Here is a 15,702-nt window from a genome sequence, read left to right on the forward strand (position 1 = left end):
CTGTGTTGGCAATGAAGACAATTTTGAATAACTGGAAAGAGGTTAAACGTGTGATTTTGGAAGGGTTATAAGTTCAAATGTGGTTTTTGATAAGTAAGGTTGTTGAAAATGCTTAAGGCAAAATTTCTGCATACATGACAGTAGAAAGAATCAATTTCTGGGAACATCCCAGGTCATATATTTGAATGAAACTATTTTTGCATGAAACTTTAATGTGTTTTGAGCATCTCGTAAAAAATTCAGAATTTATTAATGAGTGGTTTGGGAGAAATGAATTTTCGAAGATTGATGGTTTCTGCAGAAAATTCTGTTAGCACCAACTTCCAACTCCCTTAACTTTCAATTCTGATAAGTATTTGAGCTGAAACCAACGGCATTTTCAATCTTCCTGTGTTCACAATCTTCATTTTAAATTTCATGTCGATACCCAACTTATCCAAGTAGATATGTTGAAAAGAGTATGGGTAGCTCACTGGATTTTGGAAATCGAATTCTAAAAGGCATGGCTGTGTTTCTCACTTCATAACTTTTTCATATGACATGGTATTAATCTGGAATTTGATTCAATGAAAAGCTAAAAGAGTCTTGTTTGAGGTCATGAATTTTGAAAGGCAATGGGTGAAAATTGGATTTTTAAGGAATTTATCAAACTTACTACTTCCTGCTGTTTTTCTGCATTTTCTTAGAAAACAATAACAGAATTTTAAGAGAGATGGTACAAGTTTTAATTGTAACCAAATTACCTCAACACCAAGTTTTGCTTTTAAACCAGTTGTACTATAACAACAAGGAAGGGTTTAAAGTTAATTGGTGATGCGGAGGTATGTATAGTTAAGCGGTGATGCGGAGGCATGTTTAATTATATGGTGATGTGAAGATATGAGTATGTAATTGGTGATGTGGAGGTATAATAAAATGAAAGAAAATAAAAAGTCATGAATGAAATAAATAAATAAGAATTGTATGTTAAACAGGCCCTGTGCCAAACTGCTAATGCGAAATTGCCCGCCTAACGGATAGCCTGAGATTGCTAATGCGGGAATGTTTGCCTAATTGATAGCACTGTTCCTTACTGTGATACACATTGAACTGTTATTATAATGAGGCCTAATTGACACGGGTAACCGTGATGCTAAGGTGTCTAATTGACACAGTAAAGGGACCATATTCGGGGTTCACTCCGAGTAACGTCGGGTTGCGGGTAGACAACCGACGCATGAGCTCATGGCCTGCGCTAGGAACAGGCATGCATCATCTTGTTTGCGCATTTACATTTGATTGTGTTTGCTTTATTTTATTTATTTGTGTTTGTGCTGTTGTTTTGGTGATGTGCTTACGTGCTTTATGGATATTTTACTTGTTTGTGTTGGGGTCTTAATAATGTATTTAGGAATGATGTTTATGGATAAGGAATTGTTAATGTGATTGGAATTTTGTTTAATTAACGTGAATTAAAGGAAGGAACTTGAAACTATTTTAAGTGAAATTGTTTTTATGATATGAATTAGCTATTTGTATTTACTCTGTTTAGTGCGGCATTCCTATTCCCTACTGAGAACTAGTGGTTTGTTCTCACCCCAAAATCTTCCATCCTTTCAGTGACAGGCTCGGAGACTCAGTTTGAAGCCGCGGGCGATTAGGAGTTTTATTTAAGTTAAGTTTATGGGTTGAGTTATTTTCATAGAATTCCCTCGCCTTTGTTATTTAAGATTTTATTTTATACCGAGGGATTGGAATTGTATCTGAATTTCTTTTGAGTTTTTTTGTATAATATTTATCATTATTACTAATTAAGTGATTACTATTACCTGTGTGTTCTTTGATGAAAGATTTTGATTAATGAGAAACAATATTTTCGGGCATTTTCTTAAAAATCCAAACTCGGTATCAAACTAAATGCTCAATATTAAATAGTAAATAAGGAAAACAGGTCAGTAACGCCTTGCTTTTGGTACGATCATGACGTGCTGAAAGTTAGGGTGTTACATTATGGTATCAGAGCAGTTCGTTCCCGTTAGAGCCTTGGGATTGGACTGACTATGCTTCATTGCATATTCTGAGTGTCTGTCATGCTTAGTGACTTGTTCTGATAACAAGAATTTAGATTTGATATGCATGACTGTCTGATGATTAACGCTGTTAGTCTACCATTGCATACCTCATGGTATTAAGTCTGGCCAACTTAACACTAATGATTTATGTATATGGGAACACTAATGGGTTGTCATGGATGAAATAGAAATAATAGGTAATGCGAATCACGGGGATTGGGAACTTTAGAAGTTACGTCTCGGGATTGCTTGATTTCGTATCTTGTCCCTCCATGGTTTGTCTTGAAGTTTTGTCTGAGGTTTCTTTCGTGAGAAAGTGAACTAATTATTCTTCAATCCCGCTCCTTGTTCATGTGCGTTTTCGTTTGATCTTAACTGCGTATGTTTATTTGAATTTTCTGGGATACCAAGCCTATCTTGTAACTTCTGCTCTGTAATCAAACTTCTATCTTATCTTCTCTATGTCTTATGAAAACCCAAATACATGAAACTGTATATGTATCTATATGAGTATAGACTTTTTACTTTTCCACAAGGTTTTTTAAAAAGGTAAAATGTTAAAATTATGTAATATTTTATGCAATATGCTAATTTTCGAGGACGAAAATTTTTATAAGTGGAGTGGGATGTAAACCCCCGGATTTTTAGAAAATAAATAATGAATTATTTATAATTATATATATGATTTTCTTTTTAGAAAGATTATGAGACTTCATGTTTTAAATTAATTTGGTTTTATATAAATTTCAATTATAATTAGATACTTTTGATTTACTGAAATTAATGGTTCTTGCTAAATTAAAATTCAAAGTTTTAGTAATTGGAAATAAAAGAGAGTTTTGTATATATTTTAAATTAAATAATTAAAAGTTTTGATTAATATTATTTATTTATCTCTAAATTGTAAATTAGAGTATTTAATTAAAAATAATTTGTAATTTGAAAAATAAAATAGTGTTTTTAAAATTAATTATTATATTGATTAAATTTGGTTTTAAATTAAAACTCTACTCAAATACTAAATTCCCAATTCTAAACCCTAATGCCTAATCCACTAATCCTAATCCTAATTTCTAAAACACCCACACATGTAAACCCCTCCAACCACCTGTTCATTCTTCAATAAGCCACAATTTACTCTTTCTCACCACCACACCGCTTCCCCTTTCTTCTAAAATGCTACCATACAGCAATAGAAATAAAAAGCAAGAAAGAAAAGAGAGAGATCTGAGAGTGAAGCTGTGACAGGGAAGGGAGAAGAGGAGAGGGAGGAGCTGCGCCACCACTGCGGGCCTTGGGCTCGCCGTTCATGCCTGTCACGTTGTCGCCCAGCTGCGTCCAACCCACTGCCAGTAGCCGCCATCGTCGCCAACAACAGAGGAGAGAAAGAGGCAAACGCGAGGAGAGAGAGAGAGAAGCCGTGCCAGCCCCTTGCTGCCGTGCCGCATCGCTGTCCAAGGGAGGAGGAAAGCCGCGCAGCTATTGCAAAGCCACCGTCTCCGTTAGTTGCTCAGCCTTGTCTCTGATTTTGGTTCCCCTTTTGTGTGCCAAAGTCGCTGCTGCCGTGATGGTGGCCGTGGGGTTGCATGTGCTTAAACAAAGCTGTTACTGCTGCTGCTCCATTCCTCTGTTCCTTTCAAGTTTTAGTAACTTGTCCTTGTTCCCAAACCCTCATTATTACCATTCTGCTTCCATGGTTGATTGAGAATGTTGAGATGTTAATATGTTAGGGTTATGCCAATACCACTACAAATTGTTCGATGGCATTGCTATTAATGATTCGGTTTAAAGCTGTTGCTGCTGCTGCTGCTGCGAGTTAGAACGAAGTTGGAGTCACGTCTAACCTTGTGGGTTTCGACTAACTGAGGTAGGGAATTTGTTTTAAAAGTAAAGGTTTTAACTTATGAATGTTACTAAAATTAAAAGAGTAACTGCAAATGGTTTATGGTTGCTTTGTGTGAATAATTGACGGAATTGAGTTGAATTATAACTGTAGTTGGGGATTGATTTGATGATTGTGCGTACTGAATGTTGTAAGGGATAGAATAAATGGTGTTACTTTTGTTGCTGAGCTTGCTTGTATGAATTGATGAGTTATTATGTGTTTGAATGATGATGAGTCTATATGGAAAATTATGCTGGGCATAGTGTAGAAAAGAAAAGGTTTGATGATGCTTAAGTACTTGATATCGAGTGAATTATTAATTCTGGGTTCTTGGGCTGTGTTGGCAATGAAGACAATTTTGAATAACTGGAAAGAGGTTAAACGTGTGATTTTGGAAGGGTTATAAGTTCAAATGTGGTTTTTGATAAGTAAGGTTGTTGAAAATGCTTAAGGCAAAATTTCTGCATACATGACAGTAGAAAGAATCAATTTCTGGGAGCATCCCAGGTCATATATTTGAATGAAACTATTTTTGCATGAAACTTTAATGTGTTTTGAGCATCTCCTAAAAAATTCAGAATTTATTAATGAGTGGTTTGGGAGAAATGAATTTTTGAAGATTGATGGTTTCTGCAGAAAATTCTGTTAGCACCAACTTCCAACTCCCTTAACTTTCAATTCTGGTAAGTATTTGAGCTGAAACCAACGGCATTTTCAATCTTCCTGTGTTCACAATCTTCATTTTAAATTTCATGTCGATACCCTACTTAACCAAGTAGATATGTTGAAAAGAGTATGGGTAGCTCACTGGATTTTGGAAATCGAATTCTAAAAGGCATGGCTGTGTTTCTCACTTCATAACTTTTTCATATGACATGGTATTAATCTGGAATTTGATTCAATGGAAAGCTAAAAGAGTCTTGTTTGAGGTCATGAATTTTGAAAGGAAATGGGTGAAAATTGGATTTTTAAGGAATTTATCAAACTTACTACTTCCTGCTGTTTTTCTGCATTTTCTTAGAAAACAATAACAGAATTTTAAGAGAGATGGTACAAGTTTTAATTGTAACCAAATTACCTCAACACCAAGTTTTGCTTTTAAACCAGTAGTACTATAACAACTAGGAAGGGTTTAAAGTTAATTGGTGATGCGGAAGTATGTATAGTTAAGCGGTGATGCGGTAGCATGTTTAATAATATGGTGATGTGAAGGTATGAGTATGTAATTGGTGATGTGGAGGTATAATAAAATGAAAGAAAATAAAAAGTCATGAATGAAATAAATAAATGAGAATTGTATGTTAAACGGGCCCTGTGCCAAACTGCTAATGCAAAATTGCCCGCCTAACGGATAGCCTGAGATTGCTAATGCGGGAATGTTCGCCTAATTGATAGCACTGTTCGTTACTATGATACACATTGAACTGTTATTATAATGAGGCCTAATTGACACGGGTAACCATGATGCCAAGGTGTCTAATTGACATAGTAAAGGGACCATATTCGGGGTTCACTCCGAGTAACGTCAGGTTGCGGGTAGACAACCGACGCATGAGCTCATGGCCTGCACTAGAAACAGGCATGCATCATCTTGTTTGCGCATTTACATTTGATTGTGTTTGCTTTATTTTATTTATTTTTGTTTGTGCTGTTGTTTTGGTGATGTGCTTACGTGCTTTATGGATATTTTACTTGTTTGTGTTGTGGTCTTAATAATGTATTTAGGAATGATGTTTATGGATAAGGAATTGTTAATGTGATTGGAATTTTGTTTAATTAACGTGAATTAAAGGAAGGAACTTGAAACTATTTTAAGTGAAATTGTTTTTATGATATGAATTAGCTATTTGTATTTACTCTGTTTAGTGCGGCATTCCTATTCCCTACTGAGAACTAGTGGTTTGTTCTCACCCCAAAATCTTCCACCCTTTCAGTGACAGGCTCGGAGACTCAGTTTGAAGCCGCGGGCGATTAGGAGTTTTATTTAAGTTAAGTTTATGTGTCAAGTTATTTTCATAGAATTCCCTCACCTTTGTTATTTAAGATTTTATTTTATACCGAGGAATTAAAATTGTATCTGAATTTCTTTTGAGTTTTTTTGTATAATATTTATCATTGTTACTAATTAAGTGATTACTATTACCTGTGTGTTCTTTGATGAATGATTTTGATTAATGAGAAACAATATTTTCCGGCATTTTCTTAAAAATCGAAATGCGGTATCAAACTAAAGGCTCAATATTAAATAGTAAATAAGGAAAACAAGTCAGTAACGCCTTGCTTTTGGTACGATCATGACGTGCTGAAAGTTAGGGTGTTACATGTAGAGTTCGATTGCTTGGGTCTAGGAAGATGTTTGTGAACTCGAATTAGAATTCGGATTGCTTGTCGCCCAGTTGGAATTTTGAGGATCAACTAGAAGACAGGTGTAGGAACAATATTTGGGACCTTGGAAGACATGAAGTGCAATTTTGGGAGCTCATAGCTTGTTCGAAACTCCATCAAATTTTGGTGCAATTGATTTGGAATGTTGGATCATTTTGGAGATTCAAGCATTGTTAGAAGTTCAAAGATGAGTATAAGAACAAGCCACCATGACAAGGAGCTTCCCAAATGTCGAACTTAAGGACAATAAACAAAAGTGTTAGGTGGGAGACACCCCACCATGGTATATTCTTTCCACTTTTCGTTTTGTATATATTGGTACCTAAGCTTAAATTTCACTTTCTTTTAGTTTAGCTATGGTTGTTTGATAGTTTAATATGCTCAATAAGGTTTACTAGTATTTATGTGACTTTTTGGGATGGTTGGAATGCTCGATTGGGTGTATAAAGTTGAAAAATCTTAAAAAACAGAGCATCATGTCGCGCGTACGCGTGACTTAAGCGTACATGCGACCCCCATTTTGCTCTTTTTATTTTTGTTCAATTAATTATGTTAGTTAGTTTAATTTAGCTTAATTAGCATTAGTTAGAAATGCCTGCTTTAGTTGATTTAGGTTGTTAGGTAGTTAAAATTTTGTCGTAGTGGATTTTCTAGGTCTGTTTAATGTTGATACTGTTGTTTGGAATGGGTTATCTTTTTTGAATCTTGTTTGTTGAATGATGATAATCTCTTGGTTTATTGATTGAATCGTTGCTGCTGCTGTTGGTTCACCCAAGTTGTTTGTTTGCTTATTTCATATGAATAAAAGTCTGAATTATGTTTAATTATTGTTGCATTCATATGGAAGTTGAATTGATTGAGCGAATTTGGGAAATGTGCTAGTTTACTACCGAACCACTGCCAAAAATTGTTTAAATATGTTTTTACTGCTCATTTTTTATGCAATTGATTAATTGAGTTTAGTGTTCAGTTGCTTTTGTTTTGAATGTTTCTAAGCTCGATTAATCAATTATCCGGCTTATTGTTTTACTATTTTGTTGCTGAAAGCTGAGATTTCTGTAATTTTGTTTCCTTAAGCTGCATTGTTGGATTTGGTGCACCAAAGCTCTATTGGACGAATTTCTGTGTCAAATAGATCCTTGTGCTACATGGTTTTTGGAAACTACCTCAAAGGAGTTTTCTTGCAAGTTTTGGTCATACCCTTATCTTATTTGCCTGTTTTGAATAGTGATTTACTCATATGCATGGAAAGGTTTAAACTGATTTTCAAATTGACCAAAACATGGATTCTTTTGTAATTAGAGCCTCTTTGCATGAATTCACAAAATTGAGAAATTTGAACCATGTAACTAGCTTCATCCATTTTTATCATGCTTAACTACTTCAAGTTACATAGAACATGAATTATTTGTTTCTTTCAATCTTATGACTTTCCTGCTTAATTGCATTTTGGTGTTTGACATCACCTTACTGCTTTGTTCATCAATGCTTTAACCCTTTTAACACCAATTGCATAAGCTTATGCCAAGTGACTTGAGACTACCATTCATTTGCTTATGTGTTCTACACATACATTTGTATCACTTTGGCATAGTGCATTGTGATGACGTGAATGTAAGCTTTCTTGTCTGTTGGAACCTTTTAAAGATCTTCATAGTTTAAGAACCATGCTTGCTATGCAAATAACAATTAACTTTCTTTTTCCTAACATTTCATTTTTAACTAACTTTTTTATTTTTTCTTTTCAATTTTCCTTTCCAACTAACTCTTTTTTCTCTTTTCTTTGACGCATAGCAACATTGTTTCTTAACGGACAAGTAACCTAATTTTCCTTGAATAAGATTGCTTGGAATCGGAATTCTAAGTGATTTTGATTCTTATTTTCATTCACATTCCAAGTCAATTCTACTTGTATGAGCTCATTTCACACATAAGCTATTATTTTCTCTGTTTTTCTGTTTCTTGCCTGCTTATCATATTGTTTTTGCCTTGTATGCCGTAGATTATATTTCATACCCCGTTTTCTGTGATTTTTTAGGATGACTGACAGGAAAGGGAAAGGCAAGGCTAAGGCCAGCTCGATCAAGAGGAAACGTACACAACCAGCCGCTGAAATAGTGGATGAGTTGTTATCTGAAAGGCAACTCGGTGAGAAGGAGAAGGCTGATCAGAATACCCCTTCTTCTGATGCAATCAAGTTTGCCAACCTCTACTGCGAGCTGAGGTTTCTGCATTTTCTGAAAAATCGGAGCCTCCATGTTGAGAGAAAGTTGCAAATACCACCCGAGCTGCGGAATACATTACACACCAGATTGAGCAGCGGGGTTGGATATTTTTGGACCGAGACTTTGTCGGGCTGAATGCATCTTAGGTCAAAGAATTTTATTGTAACTTCTACCGAGTGACCATTGATGTAGTTCAACTCCGAGGCAGGTAGATTCTAGTCATAGAGGAAGCAATTGAAGAGATCCTCCACTTTCAGCCCAAAGTAACTGATAAAGATGATTTTTACAAGGTTGAAGAGGCAATCTCTACCTCATGGAGTTTGATTGGGATGCCATCCTCCAAACTATAGCTATCCACCCTGACAGTCCATGGGCATATGGACCGTCAAAGCTGAGTCCGAAGGGCATAAAGGTCAAGTATCTTACCGTCGAGGCTAGGCTGTGGCAGCAGATTATGAGTAACTATGTAATTCCCAACACTCATGAGACAGAGATTCCATCAGATATGGCAATACTTCTCTAGTGTATCTTGAAAGGAAAGCAACTATACCTTCCAAGACTCATCAGGTGGTATATGGTCCAAACTAGGGGTGGCAAGCAGGGATGCCCGCCCCCATCCCGCCAGAAGCCCACCCTGCCTAGTGAGGCGGTCCCAAAATCCCAGCCCGCCCCGCCTAATAGCCGGCTGGCGGGCCGGCTAGCTAAGCCCGCCAAATATCCCTTTTTTTAACTTTTAACTATTAAATAATATATATAAAGGCATAAAAAAATCTCTTATATTTTTTACTTTTAACTATTATAATTTCTAAAGGTATAAACAAATTATAATTTTTATATTCACAAACATTAAAGCCTTTGTAATTATAAATATCTAATAAACATAATTATAAACCAAGTTTTTATCCAAAACATAATTAAAAATATTGTTCCCAAAGCAAAATAAACATAATCCAAAACACTCAATTTTCATCTTCATTCTCTTGTAAGTTGGGTTGGGACCTTGGGAGAAGTTGGGTTTTGACAAAAAAAACTGTAAAAATACCCCTTGCCAAAAAAATACTAAACCCAGCGGGGAAGCCCGCCAAAACCCGCAGTTTAAGTGGTGTGGGTTAGGCGAGCTTTTGTTATTTGACGGTCCCAATTTTTCAGCCCAATCCGCCTTTTTTGGTGGGGTTACGCGGGTCCGCCCGGTGGGTTTAGGCCCATTTGCCACCCCTAGTCCAGACCCATGTCAAGGGCAATCTGGCATTCCCCTGCTTGATCATGCAGATGGGTCACCAGGCTGAGGTACCTGGGAGGATGGGGATGAGAGGCCAGTAGTTATTGGTGCGAAGAAAGTCATTCCACATGGCAACTGGTTCGGTCCTCAGTCATCCACCAGACACCAAGGTCGTAGGGCACCCACCACCACTACAGAGGCAGCCACATCCTCAGCAGTAGCAAGACCCTCAGCACTACCTTCAACACCTTCAGCACCATCTATACCAGCAGCACCATCATCTACATTGCAGCCAATTTACCGTCATGTGTAGCTCCTCTTTGAGAGGATTGACCAGATACAATATCGCAACAAGCAACGTTATGAGGGCGGCACTGATATTGATGAAGAGGAGGCCCAGGCCAATGAGGCGGAAGAGCCCCAAGCCCCAGCAGGAGACAGTGGAGATGACGGCGACGACTCCTTCCACTCAGCTTGATTTGATGAGCATCGAGGACGATGTTAATTTTTAAGTATGGGGATATCGTCATACATCGGCCAGATTATTTTGTGGTGAATTGTTCTAATTCCAGGAACTTTTATTTCAATTTTCAGTACTTGCATCTCTATTTTAGTATGTTTTTGGACTTTTATATATATTTATTGCTTTGAATACTCTTTAGTTTACCGCACTCTTTACCATTTGCTTATATATACTCTAGTCTTTTATTTTAGCTCTGCATACCTTTTATCATCTTTTGTGTTAGTTAGTATATATACCTTTTTATTATCTTTGGGTCATTCTAATTTAATTCTTAACATTTTAAATATCTTATTTTTATCTTAAAAGATTTTAAATTGGTTCAATGTTGTCATACGATTAAATTTCACACGAATAATTAATGAAATGAGTAATGTAAATATTAATAACATTGTTGTTAAGTCATATATTCTTCTTTATGTTAGAAAAAATATAACCAAATTTTTTTTTGTAATATTTTTTCTTCTTGATCTCCTTATTTAAAAAAAAAATCCAAATCCTAACGAGCATCAATGCTTCAAAATTAAAGAATTTTTGTTATGTTGATAGGTCGATTTACATATATATTAAAATCAAACACTATTAACTCTTAAATTTGTTAATTGTTTCCGTCAAATTTAATAATAGAACAATATTTAATCAGTTTAAATTTTTTTTGAAATTAAAGTAGAGCGTTTGAAAATTTTTGAAGCTGAAATAGAACATTTAAAACGTTGAGGATCAAAATAATACATCTAAAAATCAAATCATGAATAAACAAAGTTAAAATGATTGTTACTACTGTTAGATAGCTTACTATTGATATATATTCATTCATTTTTTTTAATTAATATTTATCTTTTATTTGTTAGACATTGTACCATTTCTATATACATGGTTAATTTTTATATCATCTTGACATATAAGAAGGTTATGATATGTAGGTTTCTATTTTGATAAATTGACTACATACGCGAAGACAGATAAGGTTGTAACGTCTAACATAATGAGCATGTATTATCATGCCTAAGATTAAGGTACCAAATTAAATGAATCCTTAAAGTAATATCAATTAAACATAATATCAATTTTGGTTTCTTCCAAAATTAATTAAGGTTGCTTTTGTTTTTTATTCTTAAAAAAAATACTTTAGATTTATTATATATAAATGAAGAAAAAAGTAAAGCATATAATTAAATTTAAACAAGAGCTACCATATTTAGATAGATAATTACTAAAATAGATATGACATTAAATTATAATGTTATTTTTTAAATATATTTAATTTTTTATAATTTTTTAATATATTTTTATATAGTATTTTTTTAAATATTTTTAGTATTCTTTGTTAGGACATTATAATTTTTTACTATTATTAGTTATAGTTATTTTTTGTTTAATTTACTCTACTTAATGGGATCAACAATTCACATTATAGTTAAAATTAAAATTACTTTCTTATATTATTATTCTATCATTTTTTAGGTATATACGTAAAAATGTTAGTTGTCTTTTTTTAATATTTTTTTTGCATCGTACTTTTTTAGTACTTTTTACGTATTTTTTAGGACAATTTTAAATTATAATTTTTTACCAATTATGTCCGTTGTTATTTATAATTAATTTTTTATTTAATTTATTCTTTCTAATAAGATAAATCAACACCTAAATTACAATGACAAATTTTATAAAATCAAACAAAAAAAATAGAATATATATTTTTTATAGTACTCTCGTACTCATTTATTTAATACTATTTTAGAGTATAATTTTTCATTACTTATAATTTTATTATTATTTTATGATTAATTTTTTATTTAATTTATCCTCTCTTCAGTGGGATTGAAAAATAATTTCTCAACTAATAATCAAACCTAGGACGTAAGAAGTGAACCTAAAAGCTAAAACTTTTAGCCTCCCAAAAACATAAGCATAATTAAACTAGTTGTGAATCAAAACTACATACAAGAAAATACTAACAAGTATGGTCGTGGTAATTTGTTGTTCTAACCATATTTCCCTTTGGTGCTTGATCCCGATCCCTTGTCCATGCAGTTAACTAGCTAGGAAATTAGTTACTAGAAGGGATGTTTTGCACTTTTGAAAAGACAGAAGGAAGAAATAAAGGCAAAAACGAAGAAAATAAAGTAAGCATCCATGCATATATCACATAAGACAAGAAACCAAATCCAAACACAAACAACAACAATGGACAGCCCTTGCCCTGTATCTGTAGTGGCATAACACTTACAGAGACAAACTAAAGACGAGTAAGCTTGTCCTTATTGAATTAAAATAAAAGACACAACACAAACTTGGTAACAAGTCAACATCTATCGATGTTCCTTTTCAGTTGGACTTGAAGATCCAAGATAGAATCTCAGTAGTCTGCGAGAATTGTCCAGTGGAAGCAGATATTCCAATCTTAACCTTTTCAGGCAGCTTAGTACTCAAATCGACATCATAAGTAAGAGTGTCGGGTTGGCTGTGGAGATATGTAGAGACATGGACAGTTAACTTCTTATGAGCAGAGTTATATGTTATCTTTGCAGTAGTTATCGCTGCATCATGAAAATTCCAGTAACAAACTTTTGATGACCTGATAGAGTTAACATCAATTCCGATGTGCGGATAATTGGGATCCCCAATATCGGAGTTGGAAAAAGTATCGAATTCAACAGCAACAATTCTGTCAGATGCATCATTAAAGAGGCCGAGAAACTTTCCAGAAGATTCAGGAGGAATTTCAGTGTCAGCACTAGCAAGGAAGAAGGCAAGACCATCACCAGGTCCAGGTGTATATTCAGTGTTATAGGGTTTTGAGATGCGAAAGACGAAGGTGGTTTCAAATCCTGCTCGGAGGCCACTGTGGTCGTAGAGGTGCACAGGGTCGGAGAATAAGACTCGGCCAACTCTGTTTCCCAGTGGGTTGCCATCGTCGTCCAGACTGGTGAGTCGAATGATATGGTGATCGGTAATGGTTGCGTCTCCTTGGAATTGGATCTCCTTGGAGTGCTTAGGGTCAAATTTGTGCAAGTTAAATGAGACACCCATGGCTATGGTTTTGTGGTTTTTGGAAATGAAATGAGATGCGAGGGATCTGTATGAGTTTGGGATGGGATGCCAAGCCTACTGCACCAGCTCGGTATTTATAGTGTGGCGATTGGTCTAATTAAGTACCTTAGCTTCCTTCTTAAGGTACCTAATAGGTAGTGTAGCAAGTGATGATCAACAAAAACAAAATACAAAAGATATTAGATAGGTCGTTGTTTTTCACATGCATGGCCTTTAACAACCATTAACAGTTTAACACTACGTCACGTCCATAGTGTAATATATATGGCGTCACCCTCTAGCTTCATCACCTATCATAAATGCTTCTTATCTATACTACGCGTTATCACTTACTCGATTCAATTATTGAGGATTACAATGTGAGATCCCTTAATACCAGAAGAAGACCGTGCTAGTATAGTCCTTCATTCTAGTTTAGCTAGATCGGTCGTCCATGATGATAAATGCTTATACTACCAACTACTTTTAATTATTTGCACTGCAAGTCTGCAACGTGTATGTGAATGCATGACTATGAGGCAAGGATATTAATCCTATAACTACCAAATTCCAACTATCTTCCTATTCTTATATAGTGGAATTCAAAATGTGACTATTTGTTTCTATATCCAAGAGATCTAGAGTTGCAGTGCGGTGCTGCTAATACGAAGCTAAGAGTTCTTGGAGCCGACACCCAAAGAGTAGAACTGTTTTTGTAGCCTCCAGCCTTTGGTAGTAGGGTCTTAGGGTATCTGAAAGACTATTTTATATTAATAAATTGAGAGATGTAAGAGTATTATCATAATTTATTGTTTTTGTTCATCATTTAGCTACCAATATTTTATTGTTTTTGGTAATCATTTAGTTACAAATATACAGCTCTGATAAATAAATAAATAAATAAAGAGTAATTACCCAAATCACTCTCCGAGGATTTTAGAATTGGACATTTTAGTCCCCAAGGAAAATTAATATATGGATTAGTCCCCAAGGTTTTACTCCGGCAGACAAATCAGTCCCCAATTCATTTTTCGGTAGAGTAATTACCCAGATCAGTCCCCAAAGATTTTAAAAACGGACATTTTAGTCCCTAAGAAAAACTAATGTACAAATCAATCCCCAACTTTTCTTTCTATTAGACATAATAGTCCCCCGTCCAAAAATAAAATAAAATAAAATAATAATTATTATTAATTGCACAATAATATTGTACTATATTTTTTGTATTTTTTAGACAAAAATAATGATAAATTTATTCATTAGATTCTTATATATATATAGTCACTCAATAATAATAATAATAATAATAATAATAATAATAATAATAATAATGATAATAATAATAAATTATTAGAGATTATTTTACAAGAAATTCAAAGTTAAAATTATTTGATATTTTTGTATTTAATATAATCAAAAGATGTCCTATGTAAAAAAAATTATATATGTTTATATTAAAAAATATGTATTAAAACAAAATATTTTAATTTGAATTTATATTAAATACATATTTTTTAATACAAACATATTTTTTAAAATAGTACATCTTTTGATTATATTAAATACAAAAATATTAAATGATTTTAACCTTGATTTTTTTGTAAAATAATTTCTAATAATTTTATTTATTATTATTATTATTATTATTATTATTATTATTATTATTATTATTATTATTATTATTATTATTAATTACATAATAATATTATACCATGATTTTTTGTATTTTATAAATAAAAATAATGATAAATTTATTCATTAGATTCTTATATATGTATTTATATATATATATATATAGTCACTCAATAATAATAATAATAATAATAATAATAATAATAATAATCAATAAAATTATTAGAGATTATTTTATAAAAAATTTAAGGTTAAAACCATTTGATATTTTTGTATATAATATAATCAAAAGATGTACTATTTTAAAAAATATGTTTGTATTAAAAAAATATGTATTTAATATAAATTCAAATTAAAATATTTTGTTTTAATACATATTTTTTAATATAAACATATATAATTTTTTTTACATAGGACATCTTTTGATTATATTAAATACAAAAATATCAAATAATTTTAACTTTGAATTTCTTGTAAAATAATCTCTAATAATTTATTATTATTATTATTATTATTATTGTTATTATTATTATTATTATTATTATTATTATTATTATTATTATTATTATTATTATTATTGTTATTGAGTGATTATATATATATATATATATAAAAAAATCTAATGAATAAATTTATCATTATTTTTGTCTAAAAAATACAAAAAATATAGTACAATATTATTGTGTAATTAATAATTATTATTATTTTATTTTATTTTATTTTTGGACGGGGGACTATTATGTCTAATAAAG

At 32.8% G+C, this 15,702-nt stretch overlaps 1 pseudogene; it reads right to left on the bottom strand.

The window, feature by feature from the left end:
• Positions 1–12,613: 12,613 nt before the first annotated feature.
• On the bottom strand, positions 12,614–13,319 carry LOC107616402 (lectin pseudogene; annotated as a pseudogene).
• Between the last annotated feature and the right edge of the window lie 2,383 nt (positions 13,320–15,702).

This window comes from Arachis ipaensis, chromosome B9 (assembly GCF_059453495.1).
Source record: "Arachis ipaensis isolate K30076 ecotype BB chromosome B9, ASM5945349v1, whole genome shotgun sequence".
NCBI classification, from domain to species: domain Eukaryota; kingdom Viridiplantae; phylum Streptophyta; class Magnoliopsida; order Fabales; family Fabaceae; genus Arachis; species Arachis ipaensis.